At 47.0% G+C, this 16,667-nt stretch overlaps 1 protein-coding gene across 10 annotated transcripts in view; it reads left to right on the forward strand.

The window, feature by feature from the left end:
- Ctnnd1 (catenin delta 1) overlaps nucleotides 1–16,667 on the forward strand; it is a 45,300-nt gene that overhangs the window by 1,774 nt on the left and 26,859 nt on the right. Inside the window, exon 1 of one of the 10 annotated variants that reach the window (XM_023562618.2) lies at nucleotides 10,628–10,984. The exons of 7 other annotated variants lie outside the window; for them this stretch is intronic. The gene's annotated coding sequence lies outside the window, so the exon portion shown is untranslated. Of the gene's footprint in view, nucleotides 1–10,627; nucleotides 10,985–11,059; nucleotides 12,312–16,667 lie in introns of those variants that run through there. 2 more of the 10 variants (XM_063228136.1, XM_063228137.1) reach the window with 2 other exon arrangements.

Below are 16,667 nucleotides of genomic sequence, written 5' to 3' on the forward strand. Positions count from 1 at the left end.
TTAATTTTCCTCAGATTTCCCTTTGCCTGTTATCCCTACCTTGTCCTCGGCCAACTGGGGACAGGAGAGGTGTCCCGGTGGGGCTGGGGTTTGGTCCTGCTGCTGCTGCCGAGCATCGGTTTCCCATTCCACCTTTGGGGGGGGGGGCAGGAGTCTGAAGGAGGAGTACAAAGGCAGTTTGAAAATAGGTTCTGGATGGCTGAGTGATGGTGATTCGGGTCCAACTGTCGACACCGGGCTTTGTATGGCTTGAGCGTTGGAGTTAGCACCGTCTCCCCGAACTGAACTGAGGCATTGTTTTGATTGGTGCGGAGGAGAAAGCCTTGGGGTGATAAGATGGAAGATTTATCTTTTACCCAACCTCCAGCAGTTCTTTCTGAAATTGATAAGAAGGGCTGCCAAGTAAATCTTTTATTTTGTAATCTAAAAATTTTGCTCCTCACTTTAATTTGGGGTAAAAAAATGATGAATAAAAAAAAGGGTTTGAGTTGTGCAGTTTCCCCTATTGCTTGCCTCCACAGGAACAGTGTTGGTTTCTTTGTTATGTGGGTAAGGTGGAGGTCTCTTCCAGGTGGAGTCTCTGGGCGGTGGAGTTGCAGTTCCTTTCTCTGGATCCGGTGATGGGCAGGCAAGGGGCAAGAGCACGTTCCTTCAGCTGCTGTGAAATCCAGACTGTTGGGGAATTTAAAAATGAAAGCTCTGAGTAATTAATTATCAACCAGTCTGGATTTATGAAGTAGCTGCTCTCCAGGGATGGTGAGATAGGATGGATGCAAATGAAGTAAGCGTAGATTACTGTCACCTGCAATAACAAAGTGATCAGCTCCAGTAAGTGACTGCTTTCTGTTTTGGGGCCTGCTGGCCCTCCTGTCCTTGGCCTCCCCCTCTCTGATTCTGCATTTTGCATAAACTATTTAATTTCTGAAAAAAAAATTTTTTTAAAGGGAATTTGAGACTGAGAGAAGCCTGAGGTTTGCTGAAAATCTTACTGTTTATGAATGGTGGTAGCCAGGATGTACCCTGGTGACTAACTACAGAGTCCCATGGACTTAAACAGTGATTTAGCACAGACCTTGTTCAGAAGAAATGGAAGTAACAGCCCGAACTAAAATGAACCCTTGCAAGATGTGTCATAGCTCAGGAAAGGTCATAGATTTCCAGCCTTCTACCTCTTGGGTTGGGATAATGTATATAAAAGATCCATTTCCCTTAGTGCCATGGGGAACTGACTGTGCTCAAATGGATATTATTTTAACCTTTAGAGAGGGATCTTCCCATATATGATACCCATGTCCCACTGATCCTTGTGTCTTTGCACAGAGCTACATCCTTAGCCCTTCATCCTTAACCTTTTTTAAATTTTAGTGACTTGGGAAGTACTGAATGGCCTAGGTAAGGCTCAAACTTGGAATCCTGCCTCATCCTCCCAGTTTCTGCCACTGCACCTGGCTTTTTAATAGCATTTTTTTTTTCCCTTGAGGTGCTAGGGGTAGAACCCTGGGCCCTGTGCGTGCTAGACAAGTGCTCTACCACGGAGCTTTATGCTGCACCTCTTTTTCTTCAACTTCCCTACCTACCCTAATTTCTTCAACTTCCCAGAATTGTTTCAGACTTCACTTGCTTATCAGTGAAATTTCTTCCAGGGAAGTTTCAGGTATTTTCTTTGGAATTGTGTTATTGCTGCGCTGTGTTCAGGGATGTGTTTGAACACAAGGATCAATTTGAACTCAAGGGGCTTGTGTTCAAATAATATATTGTCGTAGTGTGTTAGAATTGTCTGTCTTACTTTGTTGTGTTTCCCTCCTGACTGAATTGCCTGGGTGTGATACTATCCTGTATCTGCGTCCTTGTAGCACATGTCCCAGTGTCCCTGAGCAGCCTCCTCTCAGTTACCCGAGGCGCTAGATGGGAATCTCAGAGACTGGTGTAGACGGCTTGGAAGCAAGCTGAGATAGGAAGCAACACAATGGAAATTAGTAAAATTCCCATGTGATGTAAAGCTTTGTGGGAGGCAGTGCTTTCTGCCCTGACTGGAATGCATGATTTTGCACCTGTTAATAGAAGTATAAAGAGCTTGCCTCTGATCCCAGCACTTGGGAGGCTGAGGCAGGAGGATCACCCTGTGTTTCAGGTCAGCCTGAGCTACATTGAGAGATCCTGTCTCAAAAACAAAACAACAAACAGATAAAAATATAAAGATGTTGAGAGTGTTGAACATTAATAAGCTCAGTGTTTTAAAGACAGTGTATTATTATTGTTGTTATTATTCTTTTTTCTTGTGGTGCTGGGGATTGAGTTCCAGGTCTTGTGTCTGCTAGGCAAGTGCACTGCCACTGAACTCATCCCCAGGCACTGATGTCATCATGTATGTATATATGTATATGTATGTATAGTTTTTTAATTATATTTTTCTAATCACTGCTTCAGCCATGGAACTTTGGGAGCTTTTGTTCATGAAGTATATTGGGAAGTTTATGAGTTTCAGAACCACACTTAGTTTTCAGAGGTAATTTAGTACCAGCAGGGAATTTGCGTAAAAGAATGCACCATGGGTAGCTGGGCTACCCCTCCTCAGAGGAGGGCTAGGTGTCCTGCCATGTGGACAGGGCACCAGGCCTCTGGCATGCTGCTCTGAGGGTTCCATGGAGCTTGGAAAGAAGCCTGACTGGAGGTCACAGGAAGAAGAGGAGAACTAGGGTGTGATTAATTTGAATTTTGCTGTGATAATGCAGTTTTTGAGTTAAACCCCTCCCTATCATTTGGAATTGTGTATTGTTGATTATTGGATACTAAGCTCTGAAGACCTGGCCTAATTTGGGGACGATGCTCCTCAGAGTGAGAGATTCTGATCTCCAGTGAGCCCTGTGGTCTCAGTTTGCCCAGGGGATGGGCAGTTCAGATCAGGCACATAGTAGAGCGATGTAGGGATCCAGAGAGTTTTTATTTTTTAAAATTTTTTGTCATTTTGAGGCAGATTTTCTTTCTTTCTTTTTTTTTTTTTTTTTTATTGGTACTGGGGATTGAACTCATGACAGCCTGCTTGCAAGGCAGGTGCTTATGCTGCTGAACTAAATCTCGGAGGCAGATTTTCACTATGCAGGTCAGGCTGGCCTTGAACTCTCAGCGATCCTCCCGCCTCAACCTCCTGAGTGCTGAGATTACAGGCGTGTGCCACCACTCCCACCATCTGAAGATTTTCTTTCATCATGCTTTCACTGTGTTGTCCACGCTGGTCTTGAACTCCTGGGCTTACGCAGTCTGCTGTGTTAGTCTCTCAAGTAGCTGAGACTATGGTGCGTACCCCTATGCCTGGCTCTGAGTTTTCTTAGGGAATAGGTGCTGGTAGCAGTGGGTAATTTGGTTGTGATTTTCAGAAAACATGGCTCACTGTGTGATGCTAAAAGTGATTATTAAGTTTTAATTTCAGGTTTGCAGCAGAGTTGCAAGGGCAGCACAGTAACTCTGCTCACCTCTGTGTACTTAGATGCCATGTAGTATTTTGCCTCCAGTGTTGGATCATTATTCCCCTTCCTCACTGTGCTGACCCCAAGGTGATCTCTAATTGGAAAGCTGCACAGTGCAGGGAGGTGGGTTCTGAGCCTGGCCTGCGCTGAGTTTAATCCCTGTGAAGTGGTGGCAGTGACACTGTTTCTGTTGTGACAGTGAGTTGGTGAAGTACGTAAAACTCATGAGCAGTGAGCAGCTCATAGTAGAACAACGAATGGGCTCAAACTTTGTGTGCTACATGTCTTTTTTTGCTCTTGCCTTTGAGATGGTTTTGTGATGTGGGCTGGTCTCGAACTCAAAGTTCTCCTGCCTTGCCCTCCCAAGTGCTGGGATTGCAGGAGTGTGTCACCACACCTGGCTTTGAATAGCTTTTAAATTCTTTTAAAACCCAACATTTAACTGGGCATAGTGGGGCTTGTCCGTAACCCCAGGTAGCTGGGAGGCTGAGACGAGGAGGACGGCAAGTTCTAGGCTAGTTTGGGGAACTCCATGAAACCCTAGGTCAGAACTGGTGGGGTGCAGCTCTGTGAAGCTCTGGGTTTAGTCCCCAGTACTGCCAAAAGAAAGCAGCAGCAACAAAAACTGAGATTTAAGAGAAAACAAAACAGCCAAAAAGGGAAAGGAAAAAAAAGGTGATATTGACTCTGTCTCCCAAAGAAGCCCCACAAAATTTGCCATTTGGGGCTGGGGCTGCTGCATGCTTGCCCAGCATGTGCAAGGCCCTAGGTTCAGTTCTCAGTGCCAAACACCAAACGGTGGGAAGCCACCAAAACCTGGGATTCACTGATCGATGTGATCCTTGAAGTGTAGAGTAATTTGGCTACCTGCGTGGGTAGGTCAATGTGTTTCTCCATGGGAAGAATTTCATTTTTAGTAGGAGTTATGTGGGTGGAGTTGTCCCAAACAGTGGTGATATGAGAAGGGATAACTTGTTCTTTTTTTGAGACTGGGTCCCTATTGTGTAACCCCCATTGGTGTGGAGTTCTAGTTCATTCTGCCTGTTTCCTGTGGTCTGAGATTACAGGCATGTACCACCACGCCCAATTTGAGAATGAGTAACTTTTATTAATGTAAAGTATGAATGTAGGGGAATGTAGGGGAAGAGAAACAGGTGGCAAAGCCTGAGCATTTTACTTTTTTTTGGTGCTACAGGAAATTGAACCCAGGTTCTTTATATCCTGCTGCATTCACAACCCATTGATCATTTGATCAATTGATTGAAACAAGATCTCACTGCATAGTTCAGGCTGGATTTGAACTTGCTATGTAGCCCAGGTGGTCCTCAAACTCTTGGCAGTCTTCCTGTCTCAGCCTCCTGAGTGCTGGGGTTACAGCCCCATGCCTGGCTCCTTGACCTCCATTTTGAGGCAGGAGCTCATTAAACTGCCAAGACTGGACTTGAAGTTGTAATCCTCTTGCTTCAGCTTCCCAGAGTGCTGAAGATTACTGGCATGTGCCACCATGCCCAGTTCTTAATGATTTCATGAGACTTAGTTTAGAAGAAAAATTAGCAATACTAGTTGATTCCTACCATTTGGTACCTACACTATAGGAAGAGACGCTGGTATCCAACAGACCTTTTTTTAGTTTTCTAATTTTGCCATTCATTGGGTTTAAAAAGCTTTTGTTTGGGTTTACTATTCTTGATTTGGAACCAGATTCTTTACCTCAAAGCCTCACTTGTGCAGATGAGTTGGTAGGATAATAGTTATGAGTAGTTGTACAGGAAACAATCACATAGAAATGAAGGGAGGTTTTTACTATCTCTTTTCTTGAAATAAATTCCCTTTTTTGTGTTCAGGAAACATTTATACATTTACAGAACTGTGCCATGTAGAAGTTTTGAGTTTCATGAATAGTACTTCCTGTGCTTCTAAGAAAAGAATCTGCTCTTGCGTGTGCAAAAGCCAAGCTGTGGCCTGTGGGATGTGTGTGTGAGAGAGGCAGCCATGCCTGAAATTTTCAGCTTTCTTTCAGCCTGGAATTTCCTTCTTTCCTGTCACCTTTTTTTTTGGTACCAGGAATTGAACTCACAACCTCAGGCTTGCCAGGTAGGCACTTAAGCTGCTGAGCTAAATCCCCAGCCCTCTCGTCCTTTTTTTTCATACTAAGAACCCATGAAGCCGGTGTTCTGAGTGGTGTTTAAAATAATTTCTGTTGGCTCTCCATAGCCTTCTTGCAGAGCTCCCTCACCCAGCATTTTTTTTTAGTGGGAGGAGTAAGGATTGAACCCAGAGCCTCCCGCTCACACTTGTTCTGACGCTGTGCTGCTGAGCTACATCTCTAGCCCTTTTATGTTTGGAGCAGGTATCTATAGATTGCCCAGGCTGGCTTTGAATTGGTCATCCTCCTGTCTGAGCTTCACATGTGGCTGGAATTATAGGTGTGTATCATCATACCTGACTGCTTCCTACATTTTTTTTATCCTGCATTTTCCTCTCCAGATACTCCTTATAGTTTTCTCCTGTTTGTCTGCCTTCCTGAGTCTGAGGTGTCTCCGTTTGTCTCTCTTTGCTGCTTTCCTGCTCTATCATTTCCCACTTTGGTTGGTGGTTTTCATGGGTATCACTTTGCCTCAGTAATAGTTTGATATTGGAGCTTTCTGATTCTTATTCTAGAATAATACTTACGTGCTGCAGTTAGGATGGTTGGGGTATTGCTTCTGGCTTATTTCTGTTGGATCTGTATTAGGGTTACCGTTGTAACTCAAGGAGATCGATGTCCTCTTGTAGTATTTAGATTAGTTTTCAGCTTTCATGTGCAGTGCTCCTCTTCATTCCCTAACTAATCGCTCACTGTGCTTCCTGACGGGAGGGGAGAGGAAGCGGCTTCTCCAGGATGCACGCTGAGTGTTGTGTGTGCATGCCTGTTGTGCGGCCTTGGAGTGCAGTGCAGCATCAGGCGTTCTCTTTGTGGAGCGAATGCTGTTGTCTTTAGGGAGCTTGTGTTTTAAGAAACCAAAATTTATTCCAATGGTCTAGGACATGGGACACGGTTATGGAAACTAGGTCAGCTTTTCATTTGCTTTATCGGAGCACCTGCAGTTCCCATTTCATTGGAAGCAAAGTAAATCTCATTGAAATGAAGTGGCTGCTGTATATTCAGTACACTTTTAAAATAGAGGAATCTATTTTAAAAGAGAAATCAGTGCCAATCTGATTTCTTTCCTGCCCCTTTGTGAAAGTGGGGGAGCTCTGTAACCTTTGCGCAGCTCTGCTCTCTGGTGACGACTTTGTAAACTGGGGCACTGTTGCCACTTGAGTGTCTCCTCTGGCTGTCAGCCACGTGGGCAGGTGAGGCCGCGGGAGATGCCAGCTATGGACTGAGATCACAATTAGGAAAAATGTGTAGAAATGAAAATGAGAGCTGATTTGTTTTTCTGGCATTTAACTCTTTGTGTTTATTTGAAGTAAAACATCTTCATTCATCCAAAAGGAATTTGAAAGCCTGCTGTATATGGTGCCCTGGCATAAAATGAGCCAAAGAGACCTAATCAATACTTGTCTTTGCAGACTTTGTACCATTGTGAGAGGCAAATACGAGTAAGCAAAGAGGCTTGTCAGTGTTGGTGCGATGCTGCTGTCTTCAGGTGCTGGCTGAGCATCTGTGGAGAGCCTGTGTGTGAGGTGTCTGGAGACCAAGGCCAGGTGGGCAGTGCAGCGCAGAGACCACGGAGGCACCTTGTTGCTGGGGAGCAGGATACGGGGAGAGGGTAGAGGCCAGGCTAGAGAGGGCCCACCATGTGCAGGGAAGAGGGAGCAGTGTGGGACCTGGCTTAGCATCAGTCAGCACCAGGAAAAGCTATCTCCTCGCCTCAGGCCCCATGGCGACAGCTCTTCCCACTTGTTGTGGGCTGTCCCTGGGTTGAGGGAGTACCTGTCCAGTCTCCCCCTCTGTCTCTGCCTCAGCTCCAGGAGAGGAACTCTCAGAGCCATGGGTTTTGGACAGGCTGATGACCTTGTTTTGGAGGACAATGACATTATAGCTACTGGGAATAGGTTTACATGGTTGGGAATGGAGAACAAATTTCCTTTTCTTAGCCACATACTTTTCTCCAAACAGGAGGAGTGACAGCTGAGAGCTGGTACAGTTTCTTTTTGAGGACAAAGGTGTTGATTTGACTAAGTATCATACTTTGCTCCACTTATCTTCTGCTGCATTTATTCAACCAAAAGTTCTTGCCTTTTTTTGGTACCAGGAATTGAACTCAGGACTTTGCACTTGCCAGGCAGGTACTGTGTCACTGAGTTATATCCCTGGCCCTCCTGCTTCTTTAAAGCTCTGTAATCATTGGGATTTGAAGGCTTCAGGGACTGATTTTCTTTATTGTTTCTCATTCTTCTGTTTTCCTCCCTCCTTCTTCTTTCTCCTTCCGCCCTCCCTTCTCCTCTCTTCCTTTTCATACTGGAGATGAAGGACCAGTGGACAGGTTACCATACTTAATGTTTTTGTCCTGCACATTGTCATCAGTGATCATTCCTGACCAGCAGGTTTTTATTTCCCCTGTTTATGGGTATGTTTATCTCATTAGGGGTCATCAGAGTACCTGCTGGTTTTGGTGGAGTTGAGAAAGGAGCATCCACTAATCAGTGATTTGATATTCTGTGGCAGTGCCATCTGGGAAAGTGAAAGGATATTGGCTTAGCAGAGGACCTATGTCATGATTTACCTACTCTTACTTTCCTCTCAGGACTTCTGGTTCCACTGGTCTGTCACCTACTGAAAGAATCTCTGTGTGTGTCTCTTTTTCTTGGTTGAGAGTTTTTAGCCCTAGTACTTGACCTGGTTATCCTCCTTTCTTCCCTTTAATTATACTTAGCTAGTCCACATCCTGTTACTTAATATCGTCTTTGGGAGATGACCTTTATCAGGAGGCATTTTTTCCCCTTCACTTTTCTTCTTTGGTCCAGTAACTAAGTGTATCATCTTGCATGGGAAATATTCCAGGCAGTCACAGATTTCCCGAGATTTTAAAGTTGATTCAAATAATTGGTTGATATGTATTACTTAAGGAGGTATAAATGAGGCTGAGATGTTTGTGATTATCATGGTAGTATGTCTTTTAAGAAAATGTTAAAATCTCTTTCTGTTTTTTTGAGACAGGGTCTCAGTATGCAGTTCCTGCTGGCCTTGAACTTGCTGTTTAGCCCAGGCTGGCCTGGGCCCATGGCAGTCTAACTGCCTAGTGCTGGTGTTACCGGCCTGTACTACCATGTTTGGCCATGATAATATCTTTTGATGCCCTTTTTGCTAAGTCTTCAGTGACATGTGCTTCCTTATGGAAATATTTTTTTGCATGGCTTTTTGTTGTTCTTTTTGCAGTGTTGAGATCAAAGCCAGACTTGCACACATGTACTCTACCACTGAGCTCTGTCACTAGCCCCTCATCTTCTTCCTAGTTCTTTGAAAGACAATTTGGTTCCATGCTTACTTATTCTTAGTTAAGCCAGAAGTTAAAGTAACCTGCTTGGATAAATGTCAAGTAACCCGTGAATCCAGATTTCTGGTTATTTCTCTTATACATTGTCAAATGAATTAGAAACACCTGAGTCTTGACTGCTGGATTTATTACTTCAGACTTCTTTTGGCATATTATACAGAATCAGGCTTTGAAAACATGGCACAGCTCTTTGTTCCTTGAGGGAATTCTTTGGTTTGGTTTTTGAGACAGGATTTCCTGTGTAGTAGGCGTCTAACCCTAATCCCTGGCCACTGTGGAGGGTTTTTAAAAACAGGAATTTCCAAACTCGGGGTGTGGTGGTACGTGTTTGTAATCTCAGCATTATGGAAGGCAGAGGCAGGAGGGTGCTAAGTTTGAATCCAGTTTGTCTCAAGACAACTCAAGAAACAAAGAAACAAACAAAAGGGTAGGGAATGTAGGTCAGTTTGGAGGCCATGTGCACTGCTGACAAGCAAACAACCAAAAAATGAGCCTAACACATAAACTTCTAGCCATCCTCTCCAGCAGCTGAGGTGAGGAGACTTTTTTTTTTTTCCTTTCAAAAAGCTTCCTTGGTGATTGTGATGGGTCAGCTCTGAGGACCTCAAAGCCTGAATGTTTGAGTTAAGTTACATGTTGCTTCTCAGGTGGTGGCTATTTCAGTAGTATGAGAAGCACAGAAGCCTTGTGGTTTCTGTGGTAGATGTGGTGAGAGGTGGTTAGAGTGAAATTTTATTTTTGTTGTTGTTTTTTTTTTTTTGTTTTTTGAGACAGAGTCTCCCTGTACAGTTCAGGCTGGTCTTGAGCTTACTTGGTAGCCCAGGCTGCTCCCAAACTTGCAATGATGTCCCTGCCTCAGGCTCCTGAGTGCTGAGATTACAGATGTGCATCAGCATGCTGACTAGTGTGAATTTTGAATTCCAGGTGTTACCTGCGATGTGGAGGTTATGTATGGTATGGAGGAAGGGAAACTTGTAGACTGTGTCTCCATTTTGAAATTGTGCAACAAACTCAGGAAAGGATGTTAGCATTGAAATTCAGCTGGACAATTTGTTTAAAACTGGACAGGAAAGGCCAATTTACTTCCTGTCTGAAAAGGAAGTGCTGGCTTCCTTCACTTCCTCACCCAGCTCTGGCCAACTTGGAACTGGGGTGGGGGAGAACTGGTTATGCTGCTCTCAGTTACTGGGCCTTCGGAAGTTACGTCACATCTTGTTGAGGTGTGGCTGTCCTTGTCCGCTCGATCTTACACAGGAGCCCTGCACTAGTTTGCTTTGGCAGTCCAGGAAACCTAATCTCCCACATGTCATTTTATATACTCCTCCTTTATATTCCTTGATATTTAAAAATAGGACTGGAAATTTAGCTCAGCGGTGTAAGCACCCTGCTGGCAAGCATGATGTTGTGAGTTTGATCCCCAGTACCAAAAGAAAGAAAGAAAAAAAAAAAATAAACCAAGTAGTTGTGGAGAAGGAATTGAAACCCATTGGACAACTGAGAATAAGCAGCAAAAGTTTCTCAACAAAAGTTTCTCATCTTTCGGTTAAGTGGGGCATTTCAGTTGTGCTCTGTGTTTGAAATGGGTCTGAACTGCTGGCCGGAGACAGGGTGGGGTGGGAGGAGCAGGGGAGGTGGGCGAAGCGGGAACAGCTGGTGCCTGCATCAGTCCATCTCAATGACCCTTCTCTGCAGCACACAGGAGGAGGCTGGAGGGACTGGAAGCGCACAGCCTCATCCCAGCGCAGCTTGGATTCCCAGGCATCCTCAGTGCTCTGTGGGATGTTGGTCAGCTGGAATGTAGCTGACTGCTCCCAGCCGCATTCTTTCCCTGCCTCCCCTTCCTCCAGCCCTGCCAGCTCTGGGCCTTGTTTGGAGAGGGTGGTGAGAAAGCTGGACAGCCAGCGTCCTGTCCTTCCCGAGGTGGTGCCTGGTGCCCTCTGAGACTTCTTAACCATTGGTCCTCCTCTGGTCGGCTTCTCCACATCATCTGCTGCCTGCTCGAAGTCGCCCTCCAGTGAGGCTGGGTCATGGTCGGAGGTAGGCTCTTTTCGGTCTCCTTCCTCCTCACTGGCAGCCTGTGTTTCTGAGTCGGAGCTCTGTGTGTCTCACCTGCCCAGTTGGACGCATAGAACTTGCCAGGCATCCTTTGCAGCCACTGGCAGCACTCCATGTGGGGTCTGGGGTGTGTCTTCTGCAGCTTTCCCTATTTGAAAGTGTCTCAGAAAACTCTGCTCTCTTAGATGCTACTAGTTTTAGTTCTTGTCTGCTGGCATCTGGTGCTTGAGTCTGATTGATTTGGTCTGTTGTAAGTAAGGGACATAGGGTGAGAATGCTGGCTTTTTATTTTTTTGGTTTATTTGAGACAAGATGTTGCATTGTTGCCCAGGCTGGCTTCAGACTTTAAACAGTACTCCTGCCTCAGCCTCCTGAGTGCTCTATGACAGGGGTGCGCCCCCAGGCTCAGCTGCAGCATCCCTGAGAGGACAAGTAAGTCAGTCTGCTTCTGTCCTGGGTAGGAGACCTTAAAGTTTGGTTTCTGTGTGCTTCAGTGCTGGGCTCCTGCTTGCTGCAAGAAGTGGTGTTGTAAGTGGATTACTCTTTTGCTAGCTATTGTTTTACCTCCAGCCTGTAGTGCTGACAGTTGTGTATTCCTGCCCTACCTCCCTGCCTTGTTGTACCAGGTCCAGATAAGGACTTAATCTTCCTGAATTGTATCCGTTTAGATTCAGCTCCTGTTGCCTCATGGATTGCTGAGGTTGGGGTTTGGTCCACAGTGCTTTTAGCAGGTCCAAGAAAGGGATGTGGGAGGCCCAAGAGGATGGGAAGGAGAAGATAGGGAAAGAGAACATGTTGCTGGCTAGTGGCTGGAATGTCCCTGTGGAGATTTCTGCTGATAGTACTCTTTATGCGTGGGGCGTCCAGCTCTTTGTATTTAGGGCTGCTTCCAGTGGCCTCTTTAAGATCATAGAAAAATGTATCATTTCTCTCACTCTTTGACCCAGCTGAGGTCCTTATTAGGAAGGGAGGCTTTCTTTTTCTCGGACTGGGTTGCAGATCTCTAACCCAATTGGAAAGGCTGAGGTTGCTGCTGTGACCTCTCAGCCACAGGCTACACTGCAGCTCCCAGCAGTGCTCTCCTCCCCTGGAGAAGCAGGGAACTTTGCCCCAGCACTGGATCAACTGCTGCTTGCCTGGGTGGAGTCTGCTGCCTTTGTTTGTTCTCGGTGGGGCCTGCTCAGGACTCAGCACTGTGCTGCGGGGAAGAGTCCGAAGGACTCTGAGAGTGGCAGGACTGGGTGATAGCCGGTTGACAGAGGCTATGACCCTTGTAGTTCCGGTAGAACTGTTACATGACTGAGTGCAGGTAGGTGATCAGATTTCAGGGAGGACACTGCCTTGGGGGCGTGTCTCATGTGGCTGGACTGAATTTGACCGAGTATTTTAAAGCCCTCTGTGTTACTGTCTACTGTCGGGGCCTGCTAGGTAGGAAGCTTCTAAACCCCTTCCCCTGAAAACCCCCACCTCCCACCCCAGCTCCCAGATCTGTCGGTTCTTAGCTGCCTGAGCTTTGTCCTGCCCAGCCTTGGTTTGGGGCTGGGAGGAGGGTTGTTTTCCCTAACATGATAAGGAATGGAGTGGGGCAAAGCAGGAGCACGGCTGGTGATTGGTAGATGGGATGCCCTGGAATGCGGCTGGCCCGCAGCCCAGAATCCAGCACTTTGTATTTGTTTGTTTCTGGGAGACTGTGGTCTGGTGCTACTGTGACAGGAAGTGAGAAAGCTAGGAGTGGAGGGGTGCTGTCTTTGTGGTTCTCCTGTGAATTCTCTGTCCCTGGAGAGCAGTTCCGCTGGGGCTCTGCTGAGAAGAGAGTGACCTCTGTGGGTGTCATGGGTCTCAGCATTGCGCTGCCCAGGACCAGAGGGTGTGAGTTCTGATGCAGCCCAGTAGTCCTCCATTTGGTGATGTGTATTACTGTTATTTATGGATGGCCAGGGGGATTTAGTTAAGGAAGGGGATTCTGGGAGAGAAATGTTAAATGAGGTTCTCGGCTCTTTGTTTTGCTCTTGCTGGCCGAGACAGGTGATAGGCCCTGTGTCCTAGTGCTCACTCTTTAGCATGGCCTCTGGCTGCTGCAGGGCTGAGAAGTCTGCCTGTCCTTTGGCTTGCCCAGAACCGGGGAGTGGTGTCCTGGAATTCCCCTGGGTCTGGACTGCGGTAGCACCTGTTGCATCCTTTGTCCCTGCCTCCCTCTTTGCTTCTTGCTCTGTTTTTTCTCCCTGTGTTTCAGCAGTGGTGAGGCTGGTGACTTCTCTCACTTGGGGATCACGGGGTCCTCGCTTCTCTCCCAGCCGGCCTGCCCCAAGCAAGCAAGCAAGCAAGCAAGCAAGCCACACAAACCAGCCTTTGATTGCCCAGGAGGGCAGCTGCCCTGGAGGCAGATTGCTGACATACCTCAAGATTGCAGAATAATTCCTCCACTCTATGGTCTCAGGCTTGCTTTCCCACTCCAGCCTGCCTTTGCTTTGGGTTTGGTGAGATGTGACATTAAGAATGAGAGAAGGAACATCTGTATTTTCTCCCTTGAGTTGGAGGTGATAAGAGAACAGGGTAGGTAGCCATGTTTCTGAGCATACTGGCCTTGGAAAGGTGGGTGATTGTCCAGAGTGGGACCTGTTTTGTCCCTAGCACCTTTCCTGGAGTACTGGTTCTTTGATCTTTTCTTCAGGATTAAGGTCTTTCTCTTTAAAGTGAAGCTCAGGAGCCTCTTGTGGTGCTCACACCTATAATCCCTGTGTTAGGGAGGCTGAGGCAGGAGGATCTCTGATAGTTTGAGGCCATCCTCAGACACATAGTGAGTTCAGGACCTGCCTGGACTACATTGCAGACTCTGTTTCAAAAACAAAAACCCAGAGATCTGTCTGTTTCCATCCCTTTTTTCTTATTGTCCTTTCTTTCCATTAGACACACAAAAAGCTTCCTTTTGTTTATTTCTCTTTTGTACTTGGAATTGACTACTCCGTGGAAGCATAGAAATCCGTACTCCTCTTCCTGCTGCGTCAAGGAGAAGATCCTGGGGTGGGGTGGAGTGGAATGTCTGTGTTCAAACTGGGCACGGTCGTACACACCTGATATCAACCAGCACAGGGGAGGCTGAGGCAGGAGGGCGTGTGAGGGCACCCTGGGCTTCCTGGCCTAGATGACAAGGTAAGATCCAATCTGAATTCACCAAAAAGTAAATCAGAATAGAGCATCTGTGCTTCTGCTTTCCTGCCCATGGCCTCGGGCAAGATACTAATCACTCCTGAAGTGTAGTTTACTCACCATAAAAAGGAACTTTCGCTAGGAGTGGTGGTGGCTGACCCTGGAGCTGAGACTGTCCTGGGCCTGTAGGCTTCACATTTGAGGGTGTCGCGAGAGGGGAGGCTTCACATTTGAGGGTGTCGCGAGAGGGTTAAGTGTGATAACTTCTAGGGGAATGGGAAGATCAGGAATAAACCACTTTTCTTTCCTTTAGAGTTGGATTTGCTCTTTCAGTGAAGAGAAATACTGATTCCTGCAGGGCGTGGTCGGAGACACTTGCCGTCTCAGTGCTCAGAAGGCCTGAGGCTAAGGGATCAGTCTTCCTGAACAGTTTAGTGGGATCTTGTCAAAATTAAAAAAAAAAAAAAATTAAAAAGGACTGGGAATGTAGCTCAGTGCTAAGGTCCTGAATTCAATCCCCATACTTTAAAAAAAAAAAAAAAAAAAAGAAAAAAAGAAAAAGGCATTTTCTCTTTACCTGGACTTTACCACTTCCCCCATCGGCCAGGCGGTGTCGAAAGCCCTAGGATTACTGTGAGTTCCAGGCCAGCCTGGACTCCATGGTGAGTCCAAAGTCAGTCTAGACTCTAACAAAACCCTACCTCAAGAAAACAGATACTCCCTTGATTTTTTCCTCCTGCTATATGTGGCTTGAATCTAGGGCTTTTGCCATGGGCTCCAGAGCTCAGCCTCTTGAGGTTTTTAATTCTGAGACTGAATTAGCCAGGCCAGGCTCATGCTCGCTGTTCTCCCGATTCAGTCTCCCAGGGTTGGGATGCCTGGTCCGTCTGTACCACCATACCTCTGTGCCTAGCCTTGTAGAGTTCAAGTTCTCATCAAGCCGCTAATTGCCTAGGTGGGGGCTCAAGTTTGCAGGATTCCTGCCTCGTCCTTTGGGAGCACTGTGGTCACAGGCATGTGCCACCATGCCCACAGGTTCTCGGTGTTTGTCCCTAAAGGGCAGCATGTCCCCTACATGTCCCCTATGCCTGTCAGAAGGCAAAGGACAGTGTCTTGCTGCTTGACCCAGTAAAGAGGATTGGGCAAAGAGCTCGGTGCCACCGGTGGGAAGTAAGGGGTTTGTTGAGAAGCTGCCCCTTTAAAAAAAAAGGAAAATGCGCTCAGACTGTGGTGTGACCTCAGCAACCCTATGGTTCACAAGCCTTTCGGTGATCATTTTCTTTCTAGCCAAATGAGGGGAATTCAAGAGGTCCTAGTTATTGTAGGATTTGTCTTTTATGACCAGAGACTCAGCCACGGCATACCTTCCCATTTCCGCTGGCGCTTTCTCTCTTTCTCTGTGTACCTGGCCTCCCTTTCTCTGCCTGCCTTTGTGGGAGGAGAGAGGCTCTGGCCTCTCCCCTTACTGGCTCTGACACCTCCCTCTTGTGCTCCTACCTCTGATCTTTTGTTTCCTGATGCCTCTCCCAAAGTCCTGCTTCTCCTTATAAGGCCAGGCCAGCACCTTGGCAGAGATGCCCGACCCAGGTGAGTGACTGCCGACTGTGTGTCTTAGACCTTGGGATGGAGAGGAGACTGAGTGCTGCCATCCCAAAGCAGGCCCGGAGAGGCATGTGGGCAGGGAGACCCGGAGACCAGAAGGCGGCCCCTGAAAACCCAAGGACCCGTCAGACCAGTCCTGGGTGTCACGTAGTGCCCTGGAGAAGCAGGTTTTGTTTCTTTGGGCCTGGGCCCTGGCTGGCTGGGAGCCTCACTCTTCCTCACTCTGAGTCTGTCCCACGGTCACCTCAGTCAGCTCACAGTTTGTGGTGGGTTTGGCTCCCCCCACATTGCTGGTGGGGCAGGAGAGCAGGAAGTGCCTAGTCTAGCTGTTACGTTACAAGTGTGTTTTCTTCAAGATGGGTCTCTCTGTTGTCCAGGCTCATCCTGGACCTGTGAGCTCAAGTGATCCTTCTGCCTCAGCCTCCTGCTTGCTTATTGGGACCACACGTGTGTACTACGGAGCCCCAAAGCCCTGCTCTTACAGTGTTTGGGGTGGAATCCAGGACTTTGAGCATGCTGGGCAGGTGTTCTATCACTGAACTGCATCCCTGCCTCCCCCTGAAAAGGACTTGTGATCCTCCTGCCTCAGCTACCTCCTGAATAGGTGGGATTATACATATGCATCTTTCTTTCTTTTATTGATTTTTAATTTTGAGACAGGGTGTTGAAATGTAGCTCAGGCTGGTCTTAAACTCACTGTGTAGCCCAGGCTGGCCTCAAACACCTGGGACCCTCCTGCCTCAGCCTCCTGAGTACGAGGGTTACAGGTGTGTGCTGCCACTCCCCCTCAACCTCTGTTTGAGTTTTTCTTGCTTTTGTTTTTTAAAGAGCTGGAGTCTTCTAGCTTTCCTTGGGCTGGGCTCAAACTCCTGAATACAAGTGACCCTCCCAGATCTTCCCACTTCTGCCATCCAGT

This window comes from Cavia porcellus, unplaced genomic scaffold (genome assembly GCF_034190915.1).
Source record: "Cavia porcellus strain 051 isolate PalLab524CR breed Dunkin Hartley unplaced genomic scaffold, mCavPor4.1 scaffold_17, whole genome shotgun sequence".
NCBI lineage: Eukaryota > Metazoa > Chordata > Mammalia > Rodentia > Caviidae > Cavia > Cavia porcellus.